At 47.3% G+C, this 15187-nt stretch overlaps 1 long non-coding RNA gene across 15 annotated transcripts in view; it reads left to right on the forward strand.

Moving 5' to 3' along the window:
- The window catches only part of LOC136112605 (uncharacterized), a 61383-nt gene that overhangs the window by 17407 nt on the left and 28789 nt on the right, over positions 1 to 15187 (forward strand). For 12 of the 15 annotated variants that reach the window (XR_011735722.1, XR_011735735.1, XR_011735727.1 and 9 more), the window contains 5 exons: positions 2645 to 2734; positions 4080 to 4592; positions 5937 to 6028; positions 8826 to 8981; positions 12546 to 12752. This is a non-coding gene — a long non-coding RNA (uncharacterized lncRNA). The remainder of the gene's footprint in view (positions 1 to 2644; positions 2735 to 4079; positions 4593 to 5936; positions 6029 to 8825; positions 8982 to 12545; positions 12753 to 15187) is intronic. The other 3 variants (XR_011735730.1, XR_011735725.1, XR_011735724.1) reach the window with 3 other exon arrangements.

The raw sequence follows: 15187 nt of genomic DNA on the forward strand, positions 1-15187 counted from the left end.
AGAAGTGGCACAGGTGAACAGATTTGTCACCGAGCGACCGGTCTTCAGAGGCAGCTGTGTTCTCAGCCAGGTGCTGGCGCTGAGCTGTTCCGCTGTCTACAAACTCATCCTTCCCTTCCTGCATCCTCGCTGTCCCTGACTTCTGACCGTTTGTACACAAGCTCATCATGGCACAAGTTGCATTCAGTGGGCGTAAGGCAGTGAGATGTGGCTGCAGCTTTGGTGTATTTACTTGAATTTGCTGGAGTGCACCTGCTCAAGGGCCAACAGCTGCGTAGATGCAGCCCGTGTGGTTGGGCAGGATGTCACGCAACAGAACTCAGGTCTGATGCGTGCACGGAGGGAACAGATTGCACATGCTGTTGGTGAGGACAGGCTGCTCTGGGTCTCAGCATGCACAGGAGGCTGAGGTCTGGCAGGGACCTGCTCTGTGGTGCGTCCCTGGTCTTCGTCTGGCAGTGAGAGCTCAGGTCCAACATCTCAGCTGGAGGCAGCCAAAGAAGAACAGAAAGGAAACAGAAGGTCTCGTGAAACAACCATTGTTCCCCACCTCTCTCGGTGTTATGTACGATGGTACATGGACTTCAGCTAGATTCCACTTACAACCTGCTACACCGCCTCTAGAAATGAGCATATAAGGGTGAGCAGTTCATTATTACTGAACGCTCCATTCTGCCCTCACATGCAGATAGTGATCTTGATTTAGCTGTTCAGCCATGGATGCCTTTGAACTCAGACCTAGCAGAGAGGGCTGAATCTTTTCCATCTGATTCATATCCAGAGCTGCTGCTGTTTACTCAAGCCTCTCGGGTGGAGACACTGGGCTGGAGAGCTTGTGGGAACAACTCCCTTCAAGTCCTCGCTGCAATCTGAAAGCTGTGGTGTAGGAAGAAAAACAGGGTAACCAGCCTGTCTTCAAAGTGAGCCTTTCTTCTCCCCAGAGCAAGTGTAGTTCTGACCCTATTTAACACCGGCTCTCTCCCACAGAATGAGAGGTTAGTACATGCCATGTTCAGGCTCAGAGCGCTCTGCCGGAGTGGAGCAGCAGGTACATGTGTTTAATAAGCACTTTTCTTTACTACAATTACTATAAGGCTGGCAAGTGGTTGGTTTTTTGGGTTTTTTTGTGCATCTGAACTGCGAAGTTTCCATGGCAGTCTCGACATTTTTGCAGCGCTGGCTTTAGCGGTGACGTGTGCTCCGTGCGCACAGTGACCCTTCGGCGAGCTAATGCTTCCAGATGTACCTCAGAGCACGCCGGAGACCTCTGGCCGCAGCAGCTCCGTTTTAGCTTGTCACAATGGGTTCATTAGAATTTTCATTGCAAATTCAATGCGTGAAATAAGTTTGGCTTCCAGCCTGGTGCCTTGTCTCAGTCACCTATGCTTTTAGCCCGTGTGCAGGATGAGCAGGAGTGTCGTACTCCACGGCAATCGGGTCATCTTGGATTTTTAAACCTCGCCTTTATTCCTGGCAAACCAACACCTAATTAGTTTGATAGTATTAAATGCGCTGGATATATGTGTTATCAGTTATTAATGTATGCTGCTGATACATGATTCTATTCGACTTGAACAAAGCACGTTTTACACTCTGGATGAAACAGGCGTTACTTTGCTTCGCTACTGGGCAGATGGTGACCTGATAGCCCTTCCCTGCCCCTGGAAAGCAGAGCACCAGTGGACCGGTTCCGTGGGCAATGCCTCTTCGTGCCTGGTAGCCAAGGACCGGCCGCTGTTGGGATAGCATTCCCACGCGCCTTTGGCCGTGAGTTTAGAAGGTAACGTGGGAGTTCTTCAGGTTAACTGTACTGTATAGATTTGAGGACTGTGGTAATGATATCCGTGAACGGGGGGGGGGGGGAAAGGCAGCACACACCTGCCATGTAGTCCGAAAAAGCTGCTGGGAACAGATGCAGCGCAGTGGGTATTTACCCAGTGTTCGTGGGGCTGCGCCGCAGAGCTGCACACGGTGCTCTGGAAACAGGGGTTCGGGAGTTCTTCAGGACATAAAGTGCAATTTCTTTAATAGCAATAGGAGCATCCTGTACAAGGCAGGAACTCAACCAGATAAACTTTACAATAAAAGAAATATTAAAGCTTATTTATAGTGCTGTGCTCCCCTTTCTATTTATGAAACCTTGACATATTTATCTCTTATTTAGGAATTATTAGTCCCAAACTGGGCTCAGATGCTTCATCTCCTTTTTGAATTATGAGCAAGAAAAAATAGTAGAGCAACGATACCCCTGGAGTGATGGCTTTACATCTTTAATCTAATTAATTTATGAGCATTTCCAGGGACTCCCTATTACAGCACCTGAATGCCTGGAAATCCTGCATGTTGTTTTCCATTTGACATTTTGTTTCCTCCTGCTAGCGTGGGCCTCGTATTTCCAACCCCGTAGTGCTCAGTACTAATAATTAATAAATATTAATAAGTCTTAGTGCTTATCATGTCAAATGAAATTGATTTAATTTCCCCCAAATTGTTTGTTGGTTGCGTTTCTCCTGTTCTGATGAGCAGCTCACTGATAGCGGGGTAAAGGTGCCTATTTGTGGCTTCTCCTGTTGTGTGTGAGGCCTCACCTTTGTTTTGTTTCCCCTAACAGCAATAACCAACACATCCATATGTTCTCCTTAAGCCTTGTATTACAGGGGCTGACTTTCTCCCTTGAGTTTGTGTCGGCGTCCGGGCAGCAGCGGTGGAGGTGGCGTCGTGCGATGCGTCAGAGGTATCTAAACCCACTTCATTTCAAATCTGAATCGTGCTCCTCTTTCCCGCTGGCAGATGTGAAAGAGATAGAAAACTCCTGAATTAGCATTTGCTGTTTGTCAGTGCTGCACTCCCTGACAGAATCAGGCTCGTATTGGCTCTTTTTCTCCTTCCTCCTTAATTAATTTTGCTGTGCTGAGCAAGCGGGCTCCAGCAGGCTGGACTGATTATCCCCTGTCTCCCTTTGATGTGTCTCCTGAGAGGGGCAGGGCAACCAAGAAACTCATCAGAGACACCTGCTATTGCTTATTTTCACGCTGCCTTGGGCAGAGCGCTTCTCTGTCCTCTACTCTTACATTATTTCTCTTTCAAAAGCAACTACGTTGTCGTAATACAGCAGACATTTCTAAGTCCTGAGAGCTGTGGGAAGCCCGGGGCCCGTTTGCGGCTGCAGCAGGAGCCGGTGGCCATGGAGCGGGGGCGGCGGGGCCTGGTGCCCTCGTCTTGGGGCAGTTCCCAGCTTTGGTCCCTGCTGAGGGGCTGGTGGAGCTGCTGGAGCCTCGGCCGCCATCGCGAGGCGTCTCCTTCTCTCATATGGTCCGTGTCCCCAAGGAGGAGCCGTGGCCCGGGGAGCCAGGGCAGCACAGAACCCCGGAATGTCAGGGGTTGAAGGGCCCTGGAAAGCTCATCCAGTGCAATCCCCCCATGGAGCAGGAACACCCAGCTGAGGTTCCACAGGAAGGTGTCCAGGCGGGTTTGAATGTCTGCAGAGAAGGAGACTCCACAACCCCCCTGGGCAGCCTATTCAGTGCTCCATCACCCTCACCAGGAAGAAGTTTCTTCTCAAATTTAAATCGACCCCTCTGTGTTCCAGTTTATACCCATTGCCCCTTGTCTTGCTGCTTCCCGCCGTGGGGTGCGGGGATGGCTCAAGTCAGAGCCGTGGGGCGCTTGTTTTCTCTGCACCAAAACAAGTCATCGCAGCTCCTCACGCCTTGCCATGCTGTCTCTGTCTCGCTCTTTTTTCTTTAAATATTGCCAAGTAACTGTAAGATTTCAAATGCCCTCATTATTTAGATTTATTCATGAGATTCCCACTTGATATTTCTGTATCGTGAAAACAGTTTCTGAATACTTTAGAGTAATTTTTTAATGCGAGCTTCTAAAAATCTCCTTTGTATTAATGATTTAACTTTGCAGCGCGTGCCTGTTCCGTGGCTGGACAGGGGAATGGGAACGTGCACAGTGTGAGGTGCAGATGCCAATTCTTTGCCAAATACTCAGCACAGAACTTGGTGACAGTGCATGAATTCATCTTCTTACGCATGCATTCCCATTAAAATATATGAAAATGTTTTTTGCAGATCTTGGCTCAGATATCCACTGGAAACAAATACGCCCCGAAGACACAGACTTGATCTTATTGTGAAACAGATCTTTAAAACCCAGTAAATAGTGGACAAATGATTTTGTCCTATCTGGGTGGCACTGGTCTTGAGCGGACAGTCCTTAGGAGAGCCCATCGCTGCAGTGGTCTCTTTCAAACCAAACTCCTGAGTTCCCTACTGGGTATTTATTGCCTCCTCCCCCAGTGTCTTCAGCTTTCTCAGCGCTAAGAGCATCATTTCCCATCAGCGGCTCCCGCAGCCCGCGGCACGTTCTTCCTTTCAGACACGACATCTCGTATCCCAATTTGTGTATTTCCTGCTGTCCATCTCCCAGCCTGCGACACAAACAGCGATTTCTCTCTGCCCATGATTCCCACGTTTGCCTTGCGCGCTGCTCATTTCGGTCGCTCGTTCGCACTGTGCAGTGGTAAGAGGCCGAGAGAAGCTTGCAGCAGCCTGACTTCTGCGTTGGCCAAGGAAATGAGTGCGGTACGTCTGTGCGGCAGATTCTGCACAAACCCTGCCGTCTTTTGTCTGGGGATCAGGGTGGCAGTGGGCTGAGATGTCACATTCTCCCTCGGGGGCGCGGGTTCGAACGCCAGCAGCCCCGGCTGGAGAACGGCAGCGTTGGTTTTGTGAGCAGAGCTACGAAAGATAGACGGGAGAGCAGAGGAGGGGGAGAAATGGATCATTAATTACTGTTCCCGCTTCCTGCCACCCATCTCATTCTTCATGAAAGTTCTGGATACTGTGGCTGCAAGCACGTCGTACTTCACTTCAATACAACGACCTTCCAGCACATGGTCCAGTTTTCATTTTTAAATGAAAGAGAATATTATTTACACCTCAAATATTCTGCACAGCTACTCCTTGGGTAGCAGAGAAGGGGAAGAAAGGACAGCGAAGTCTGCCTGGTGCAGATTGCTTGGGTCATGAATATTCACCATCAAAACGAGCAGACCTGGAGCTTCCATAGCAGCTCCACCCACCGAACTGAAATAACTGTTACAATAAAACGCCAAACGAAATGGGTAGAAAACGAAGCAATGTAAATTGTGTGAGGCGGCTGTTTTCCTCCCTGTGAATTTAAAGGGCAGAAACGAGGTGTCCAGCAGCAAAAAGCACTTCTAGGTCTTGTAATCTCATAACTTCTAGCAAACACAGAATGCACCGTGCGGGTCCATCCCCTCCCGCCAGCTCTGCTCGCTTTCCACCCCAGCCCTGTATCGAAACACATACAAATCCTTCCCTGATGGTGTTAATTACAAGCACGTTAGCTGCTTCTCTGAATGTAATTACTAAAATGAACGGGGAAAGCAGAGATGAGAGGGTATAAATGCTCTTCACCCAGAAACGCAATTACGTCTGCAGGCGCCTTTCCAACCGCTCAGTATGTTATGTAAAGTTTTTTGTATGTATGCATGTGTGAGTTAATGACGATATTTATGTTTTCCCTTCTCACCTTCACAATAGATTAATTTCAGGCCGATTTTATAAGGTGTTTGTGATTGTTAGGTAGACAGATCAGTATCTCCTCCAGGTACAGTCATATCTGCCTCAAAAAACAAGGGAAGGAGATGACATGATTATCCCAGTGTATGTGCACTGTGGGCCAGTATCTGATCTTGTGTGCTGCTGGTTTCTGAAGTCAGGCCGGGTGCACAGGGCCTGTGAGGAGCCTCTTGCACGGTGTGAGAGGAGGGAAGCGCCTGCACCTGTGCAGCCTTCCCTTGGAAATTGAGTCAGATTGTCGGCACCTGAGTTTCTTCTCCCCATTTGGCCTCACCAGAATAAAAGCAGCTACATTGAGTAACTTCATTTCTGTCTTCTCAGGCTGGCTGAGCTGTTGGGTGGACTCTTGTGAGCTCTTCTTGGCCCTTTTGGAATGCGCAATAGGACCTGGAAGAAAAGCCTGGAATACAACGGTATGGGAGCAGACCTGGGTTGTGTGTGTGTGCTGGAGTGAGTGTGACAACACCAGGGATGCATGTGAAAAAGGATGTGCTTGACTGACATTGACACAATCCCTGCAATCCCTTTTTGAGTAGTAATTTTTACATTTAGAAAGCGTTTATTCCGTGTTCAAAACTTGTAAAAGCAAAGCAAAAGTACGTTCTGGGGAGGCATTTGAACCCGAAAGCCCTTGATGCATCGTAACTTAGAACCGGGGACCAGGAATGATGGCTTGTGGGATTCAAATGGCAACTTCACTTGTGGACCGGAGGGTGAGTATAATCCACAGAGGGTGCCATAGCATCAGCAGAAATACCCAGCAGTTTGTGGGCAGTGAAGTGAGATTTGACTTTGGTGGAGCCCGCAGCAGATTCGTTTTGCCGTGCCACTTGTCAAGGAGGCCCTGAAATAGAAAAGGTACTTGGTTGTGCACACAGGGACGTTTTTGGTGGTATTGTACTTACTAAAATATTCCAGAACTTAGTAGATAACAATATACTCTTCATTTTGAAAAGTGGAATATTTGAAGGATATTCCATTTGAGTGCAAGTCGAAGGAAAACTGGCTTCATTTGAAAGAATACACTATACGATGCATCATAATGTATCAAAAATGGGAAAAATATACTTAAAAAATACAGGAAGTTGCTACTGTGATGCAATTAAGATGTTCCAGTCCGTGTGCTGTTTGTGCTGCCTGCGCTTTCCATGCGAGAATTCTTTGTTCCTTGTTTTGGGCCTGGTTTTGGTTTGTGTCACGGCTCCTCAGGAGTGTCAAGAGGAAGTTTTTATGCACGACGGTGGTTTCTGAGATTTGTGCGACAAGCCTGGGTAAAATTCAAATGACGCTGTGATTTAATCCGTGTGGAGCTGTTGCACTAAATCACTGTGGCTGTTGCTGACATACCAGCCCACAGAAACCTGGAAGCCGATGATATAAGTTTATCTGCGTATCTACAGGTGAAAACTCAGGCAGCCTTGAATTGCAGCGAGCAGCGTTTGCCTCTGTTCTGAATACATTTGGGGAAGGAGCAGGGTCTGCTCCTCCGAGCGCTCCCGTCTTACTGTGCTTTTCCCCTTGAGATAAATTGTCCTCAAGGTCGTGCTGTCTTTGAGAATACACAGCAGGAACTTTGCCGTTTATCCCCAGTGACACAGGCCACAACCTTGTTTATTCAAGAAGCACAAATTAGGGAGCCAAAAATATTCATCAATTACCTATTGCTAAAGAAAGTATCCACTGGACAGATGAGTAAGCGGCCTGGGCACCCTGCGGTGCAGCCGCCCCGTCTGTTCTCTCCTGGCCACAGAAACCCGGGTCGTTCTGGGCTGGAACTCGCAGGTACAAGGAGGCAGAGAGTGAAGGAGGCTGGCACCTGATGCACCCTTCAGCATCCCTTAAGGTGACTTAAAAATCTATAAAAAGAAGCAAAGAGAAGCTTTGTTTCATCTGCCCCGTGCTGCTTTGTCCCAGTGGGGTTTGGCTCCCGTTTTGCGTTGGGTTGCACTCTGAGGTTGGGGGCACCTATGTTATGAACGTGAAATGGAAGTTGCTGTGGGGTCTCTCTAAGTCACCAGATGTGGGTTCAGGAGCTTGACTTGCAGCATTTACTTGCCACACAGGATTATGCACAGGAAGCTTTTGGCTGGAAGAAATAGGGTGTAATGCTGAGGTTCCGTTCTGTTCCTGGGTATATTCCTTCTGACAGCTGCACTGAAGTGCAGCTACTGAGCTTCCTACCTTGTGCTGGATTCTCAGCTGTTCCTTCCGGCACAGAGAACTGCAGAGACACTTCTACTCACTAAATGTGTTTGTCTCTTAAATTCCATTTTCATCATTTTATTTTTGAATGAACCAATAAGTAAAAAGGACTCTCTTATGACAAATGGAGGACTCGCAGCAGCTATAGCGCACAAATTAAAGTTGGAGCAGGAGGTTTGAAATGTTTCCATATTTCCTAATGAAGCTTTAGGCAGTGCTGTCATCACTGTGCTGAGCCAGATCATGTCTGGGAAGAAACACAGGAGAGCTTCCCTGTCCTGTTTCGGGTTGGGGAGAGGGGAGTGCCAAGTTTGAGCAGGTGGAGGAAGGCTCTTGCTGTTCAGACATTCCTGAGCGCGGGTGCGTGCGAGGAGAGCGCGCAGGGCTCCCGGAGGGTCTGGACACGGTTGCGGTGCCTGCACAGTGGCCATTACATCATGGGGAGGGCAGCTGGGGAATGAAACTGGTGTTTGGAGCGGGAGCGATTCCAAAACAATCCCGAGTTCTTTCCCTTTGTCCTCTCGGTTCTACCACCTGTGTGCCTGGGAAAGGCAAAGCCCGTGGAAAGTCTCCAGTAAATTGTAGGTGTGGAGTGAAATGCCTGGAGAGCACAGGGAGGATAGGCACTGCCAACCCTAGCCACTGCCTTATTAAACTGAAGATGAAAGGCCTCACCCCCCTTCCAGTCTCTTCAGACAGCCCCAGATTAAAATTTTCAGGATCCTTCAAGCTCCTCTACTTTGCTCAGGAAAGTTAATAAGGTTTTCAAATACCTGCCTGCTGGTGAGGGGACCCCGGCAGAGGAGGTGGTTGGAAATGGATGCCAGATCAGGGTGAGCCAATTTCAGGATGGCATCACTTCTTCCCACTGTGAAGTGTCCTTCAGCATCTCTCTTGCGTGCCCTGCAGGACTGGGAAGTGAAGGGAAAACCCAACCTCACTTTTTTCTCTGTGTCAGTGAATATCCTGCTCAAGCGTGCACAAATGTTTCTTTATTTCCTGAATTAGGTTCGTCAGCTGTCGTTCAAAAGCCCCATCTCAAGAGTCCCCACTGCGCAGCGTCCCTAGGAATTCCCACATCATCGCACCACTGTCTGACTCTGCTGTCATTCCCATCTCAGATGAACTCTGCTGCAACAGGACCGCAATCAGAACAGAAAGAAGGTGAATTTTGTCTTGTTTTCCTCCCAACCGCTTTGTATTGGCCTCTTGGAGCAGCACCGGGCAGAGCAGCCCCAATGGTTCACATCCTTTAAAGGATCTGTCACATCTTCTCTCCCTGCTCCGATCAGCATCAGATCAGCTCCCATTTCTGTGTTCATTTCTCCTACCCTGGCTTTGGGGATGTGTGAGGGAAGCTCTGTTAAGAAAACATCTCTACTGTTTTAGTTGCAAGGACATTTTAAAAATAAGTTTAATTAAAAAATTAAATAAAGTAGATAGAAGAAATCTTGTGCCTCCCAAACCTGAGATCATTCTCATTTGAGTGGCTGGTTGGGTATTTTTGCTCCCCATGGTGCAAAATGCATTTTCTCTTCTGCACTGTCTGGCAATGTATTTGCATCTTGTGCTGAACAAGTGAAACAAAGCTCTCTTTGAAGTGTATAAAGCCATTTATTTCAAAGGGGAAGCACGGAGTGTGGCACGTTGGCAGCGCACTTGGTTTGAATTTATCTCGAAATGCTGAGATGTCTTTTGTGCGTTTTCATAATTACATCATTAGCACCTTTAAAGTCTATTTCGCTATCTTCTAAACGTTCCAGGTAGAAATGCAGGGACTGAGAGGTGCAGCTGAGCGAATGGGAGAAAACCAGGCACGCTTCACGGGGCGGTTTCTTGAGCCATTATTGCAGCGGTAGCGCCCAGCCCTGTGCAGGACAGAGCCGTCTGCTCCTCCGCTTCACCCACAAGCACCATGTGCTTTTCCCACAGGCATTTCTTACACATACATAAGGGAAACTCCCTTAAAACAGTCACTTCCTTCACCTTCTTTGAGGGCCTCCGAAGACTCGGCTTTGCCTGTGGATGTGCCAGCTGGCAGAGCCCGGCCTTGCTGAGCAGAGAGTTCTGCTTCATGTGCATAATGCTGCTGGTTTTTCCACTTCCTCCTCCTCCCTCCCCTCGAGTTTGTCTCCTCCACCTGCCGCATCTTGTTCTAATCAGGTTTGTGAGCACTTTGGGGCAGGGACTGTCTGATTTATAGCGTGTCTGCATGGCCCCTAGCACAAGGTAAAAGCTATTAATTGAAATCTCTCCGTACTTAAAGAAAGCTTTATGGGATCAATACGGCTGTGCTATAAATAAATAACACAGCTACAGCACAGCAACTTCACGCTGTACGTCACCTTAGAACAGCCCCATCACCTATTACAGAAAGAGAGTCATTTCCTCAGAGCTGTGGCTGTGACCAGACCTGGGTTTCAGTCTCTACCGGAGTGTTTGTTGTGCCTCTGAGTCCTCGTCACAAAGACCAGGCTGGCAAAGTTGGTTTGATCTCTTAAGAATTCCAGAAATGCCAGAAGCACCGGGGATACTTTGTCCCTAAATCACAATAGCACTGCATCACCAATTATTTAAAAGCCGCCTTATTATCTGCTTTGAAGTCGTGACTCATGCTTAACATTTCTATGGTGTCTTTCAGGTTAAAAAGCATTAGCTCAAATGTTTCACTTGGGTTTTTCTGCAAATTCCTACATCTGCGTTGACTGGAGAAAAACGGTCAGAAATACATAGTGTAGAAGCTGTTTGCTTATGAACAACCTTACTTTGGTGCTTTAGAAATCAGGTGGCGTGTGGCTGGCAGCGAAACGTTGTCCCTTGTTACCATGAAAGCTGCACCGGGGCTCTGGGCAAGCGGTTGTGCTGGTGCTGGGAATGGGGGCAGCCCATGAGCTGTGAGGTTCTCGCTGTCACTTGGCCACAAGCAGCAGCATCTCAGGGTTGGGGAACGTACTTATCACTTGGCCACTGAAAGCGTTGCCGAAGCAAATCTGTGGTTTCAGGCTACTTGTCATATTGACTGGTGCTGTGCGGCTGTGACATGATATCATCTCATCTCAGGTTCTCTTTTTGCAGACTGCCAAAGGCTGTCTTGCTGTGACATTATATCTGTGTTATTAAACATAGGTACCCCAAGACAGTATCACAAAATGACATCCTCTGAGCGATGAATTCTCAGGCAGCACAGGCAAATATGTGAAATTATGATGCTCAAGAGCCTTTTATAGTGATACTAGACCCCAGGCATTGGGTGCTGTGCCCCCAGACTGTCACACTTAAACCCAGGAAACGAGTGTGTGCAGTTGCACAAACACATGGCTATAAAGGCAGTAGGTGCTAGTGAGCCGTGCAAGAACCTTGTTTAAGAAAAGAGAAGCTTTTATCCTTTGCTTTGACTCCCTGGTGAGGTCCCATGAAGCTTTAAAGCTCTTCTGGGGGCCCCGTGGAGCCCGTGTCTGCTGCACCAATAGCTGTTCCCTGCAAACGCTGCACCCAAGGTGGGGTCTGGGAAGCCGGTGGATTTTGTGCACAGCTCTGACTTGCTGCCAGGTCATTTTCATGTGGAAAGGTCTCCTCCCATTCCACCGTACTTAACTCTCATCACAATGAGGAAGTAGAAGCACATGCTTGGTTTGATGTTCCTACAAGTACAATCTGATTAACTGCCTTGGAGAAACTTGCTTGGACCTATTTTCCTACTGTGACCTCTTCGTTCTAGGGCTTCATGAGCTCCTGGCACAGCTTTGACATCCAGGGCTGCTTCTGAGAGTCACAACCAGGCTGTGCAGCGCTGGAGCTCCACGTCGCTCCTGTCGCCATGCAGCCAAATTGAAAACAACCAGAAAAAGCCATAGGGAGTCCCTTAATGTCCCAACTCAGACACCGAGAATGATTTTGCTTCCACGTTGTTTCCGGTAGAACTGGGAATATCTTGGCTATTGGCGATTGATTTCCAAGGGGTGGTATAAACAATTGGCCACGTGAAGACGAAAGGGACGTTTATTCCTGAGCGGTGCCGCTGCCCATTCCACACGCAGCATCGGAGCCGAGCCGTTGATGTGTGTTAAACGCGGTGTCTTCGTGCTGTGTTGGATGTGTTACATATCAGCTGCCACCGGTGACTGGATGGAGCTGTGCATACCGGCTGCGTGTGTAATTCATCTTTAATAGTATATTTATGATTCAAACTGGGTCTGTCTTTTTTTTTTCCCAGGCTATTTTTAAATGGCTCACATGGCAGGGCATTTATTATTTCCACTAGATGACTGGTTTTTTTCATCCTGGTAGATGTTTGGAAAAGGAGTGTAGTGGTTTCGTGTCTACTGAAAGTGGCTAATTAAGAATTGTATTTCTCAAATTAGTATTTGGAGCAGTTTCCCTGAGGACTGTCATGGGAAGGAAATTCTTGTAGGATTGCAAAGGCACGGTGAGTTAGGAACTTTCGCTTCGTTCTTGTGAATTACATCACGTTTCGGATGCTCTAGATACATAGTTCTTCTGGAAATCTACCTCAAAATTTGGCTGCAAAATGTAATGGAGCATGTGGACCTCAGGTATCCATGTCACATTGAAAATCGCTCTCTGAATTTGTATTTTAAAAGACAGGGTAGGTAATTCAGACCCCGAATTACATAGAAACTCTTGAAGTTTTTGCGCTAAGTTTCCTTCCATTTCATTCCACACTTTGTTACCATGCAAACCCCTTTCTCTCTGATCTTTACTTTTCAGACATTCTGAGTAACAGCCCTGTCTCGAGAGCAAATAATGCCCTGTGTTACAAGAGGGGAGAGTTCTATGGGGAGCTTTCCCGGATGAGCAGGACTCCTCCCTCAGCTCTACCCTTCTTTTCTCGGAAAACAAACCATGGTTCTTCAAACAAAATGGTAACGCTTACGCTTCCATCTCTGCTCACCCCCTGGCCTGGGCTTTGTAAATGTAAGTGCAGATTATGAATGCATGTGCAGTGTCTGATATTTCTAGGAAGAATACTTTATAACTGAAATCTCTCTTCTCCTGGGGATGAAAGCAAAACAAATTTAAGGATTAAATCACACAGAGGTATAATCCCCAAGGGAAACTTACTTTAGTTATTATGATTATATTACGATGTACGCCTCAGTACAGCAGAAGCTGTGTGAATACCATTTCAGTGGGGAATAATTTTTAGTCTTACAGCCTATAGTACATTATAATGCATTTCTGGGAGCCTGATGAATCATAACTGCAATCCTCACCCTTCCTCGCTTCCTTCAGTTATTGTGATGCTTTTAACCTTCTCCTCGAAAAGGAAAAGAGCATGAGATTCTTAAAAAGTTAGAGTAATTTAGTTAGAGAACTTTTAACCGTGCATTAATTGCACGTCTCTCTATATATTTAATCTTATATGATGTTTATACAGTTTATGGAAAAGTAACAGACTGAACCTCAAACTCGGGGTTCAGTTTTGGGCCCCTCACTACAAGAAGGACATTGAGGTGCTGGAGCAAGTTCAGAGGAGGGAAAAGCAGCTGGTGAAGAAAAGGATGCGGTCACAATACAGCAAGTGCTATAAGTCCCAGGTAGAACAACTGACGATCTGCATGGCCGGTGATGCTGTCCGGGGTTGTTCAGCACCGTACCGAGGATGTACTGCTGTATCAGTACCGAATCTCATAGAAAAGTGCTTTTTGGTGGAGTATTGGTGTTGTCTGTCTCCATAGCCAGATTCTTGTCGTGCCTGCCATCCCACCGTATTCATTGTTTGTGTGTGCCGAACAACACAGTGTTTATGGACGCTTAACTAAAGCACAGACCAAGTGACTTGAGAAAGGTCACACAGGTTGTCTCTCGGAGCAGGAACGTGAGCCCAGGTCTCCGAAGCCCCAAGCTGGTGTCCTCACCATTAGATCGCCCTCCCGTGAAGACCGAAAATCCATATTGGTTGCATTGTTGGGCTGTATAGAGCTTCAGAACAGCTGCCTCTAGAATACTGTGCTCCTCACAGAGCACTTCATTACCAGGAAGATATTGATTGACACATTGGAGGGAGTTCAGAGAGGAGCAACAAAAATAATTAGGGAGTGGAGAGATTGACTGGAGAGATTGATTTATGAGGTAAGATTAAGTGAGATAAATATGGATGGCTTGGCTCACCTGCAACCGAGGATGGCGCGTAAGTCTGCAAATATTTAAAGGGTGTAAACAATCAACAGGAAGAATTAGCGATAGTGGTCCTGTCTGCTGTGATTCGGTTGCACGCTGCCGTTGTACGGAGTTTTCCGAGTGTCCTTCAGGGAGAAATGGTGACGGGAGCGGTGGGGTTGGGTGACAGCGGGGATGTGGGTTTACCTTGATCACAGACCTACAGCTTGTGCCGGTGACTCCGCTGCTCAGCATAGCTGGAAAAACTAAAGGGTTTGAAATTGTGAGAGCACATGTGAATTTCACTGAAATCACTGAAGATTTCCTACTGTGTGTTTCCACAGGAGCTTTTTGGCTTTCTGGCGTGAAGGACAAAGAACGTGCTTAGGCCGTGTCGGAGAAAATGTTGGGTTTTGAAATTGTACGTGTTCATATAAAGGAAAAGCAAGCAAAACTTCTATTTGAATGAAGTCAGCAAGTGGATTGTTTGATGTTGGTACACAAGGAATAGATTGTGGGGAGGGGCAGTGTTGTTTGAGGGATGTTTGGTTTGAAACACTATCAATTAACAAAGACCAGGCTTGCTGATCTGTGAGTACACAGCCAGGAACCGAGTGCATCCTCACCATCGATGCACAGAGCCGTGAAAAGCCGGACGCTAACACAGCTGCACGCACAGGATCCCTCTTTTTGGACACTTCCTGCGCTTCCTCTGCCCTCGGTGCAGGCGAACGAGGAGCCCACAGCTCCTGCTCCCCGTCCAACCGCTGACTTGCGCATCCCCATTTTCTTCCCTTCCCATTGCAGGCTCTGTTTGTAGTTATACAGTCAGGTCTCCACAGAGTAATTTACTGGCAGAATCTCTCCCAGAATCCAGCTTGAAACCAAGCTGTAAAAACAGCTGAGAGTGTAAATAATTCATGCAGACAATATGACTTTTTTATGTAAATTCGGTGCATTAACCCTCTATTATAATGATGGACGACAGATATGGGCGACGTTGCCTTGGTAAGAGCTAATGGATGGCCGCCATAAATTCACTGCACATTTTATTGTGTTGCTGGAAATTGTGCCTTCAGGCAATGCTGTTTACTTTTATGTAAAACTCAGGGTTCCCTAAATATTACAAATATTTTACATCCGACTCCTCAGCATTTGGGCACAGCACACAAATCAAGCTTTCTTCATTTGAGTTCTAATTAAAGGTTTGGGTTTTTTACAGGGACAATTATCTAAGACTATAAAGTGAA

The sequence above is a fragment of the Patagioenas fasciata genome, chromosome 25 (genome assembly GCF_037038585.1).
Source record: "Patagioenas fasciata isolate bPatFas1 chromosome 25, bPatFas1.hap1, whole genome shotgun sequence".
Lineage (NCBI taxonomy): Eukaryota > Metazoa > Chordata > Aves > Columbiformes > Columbidae > Patagioenas > Patagioenas fasciata.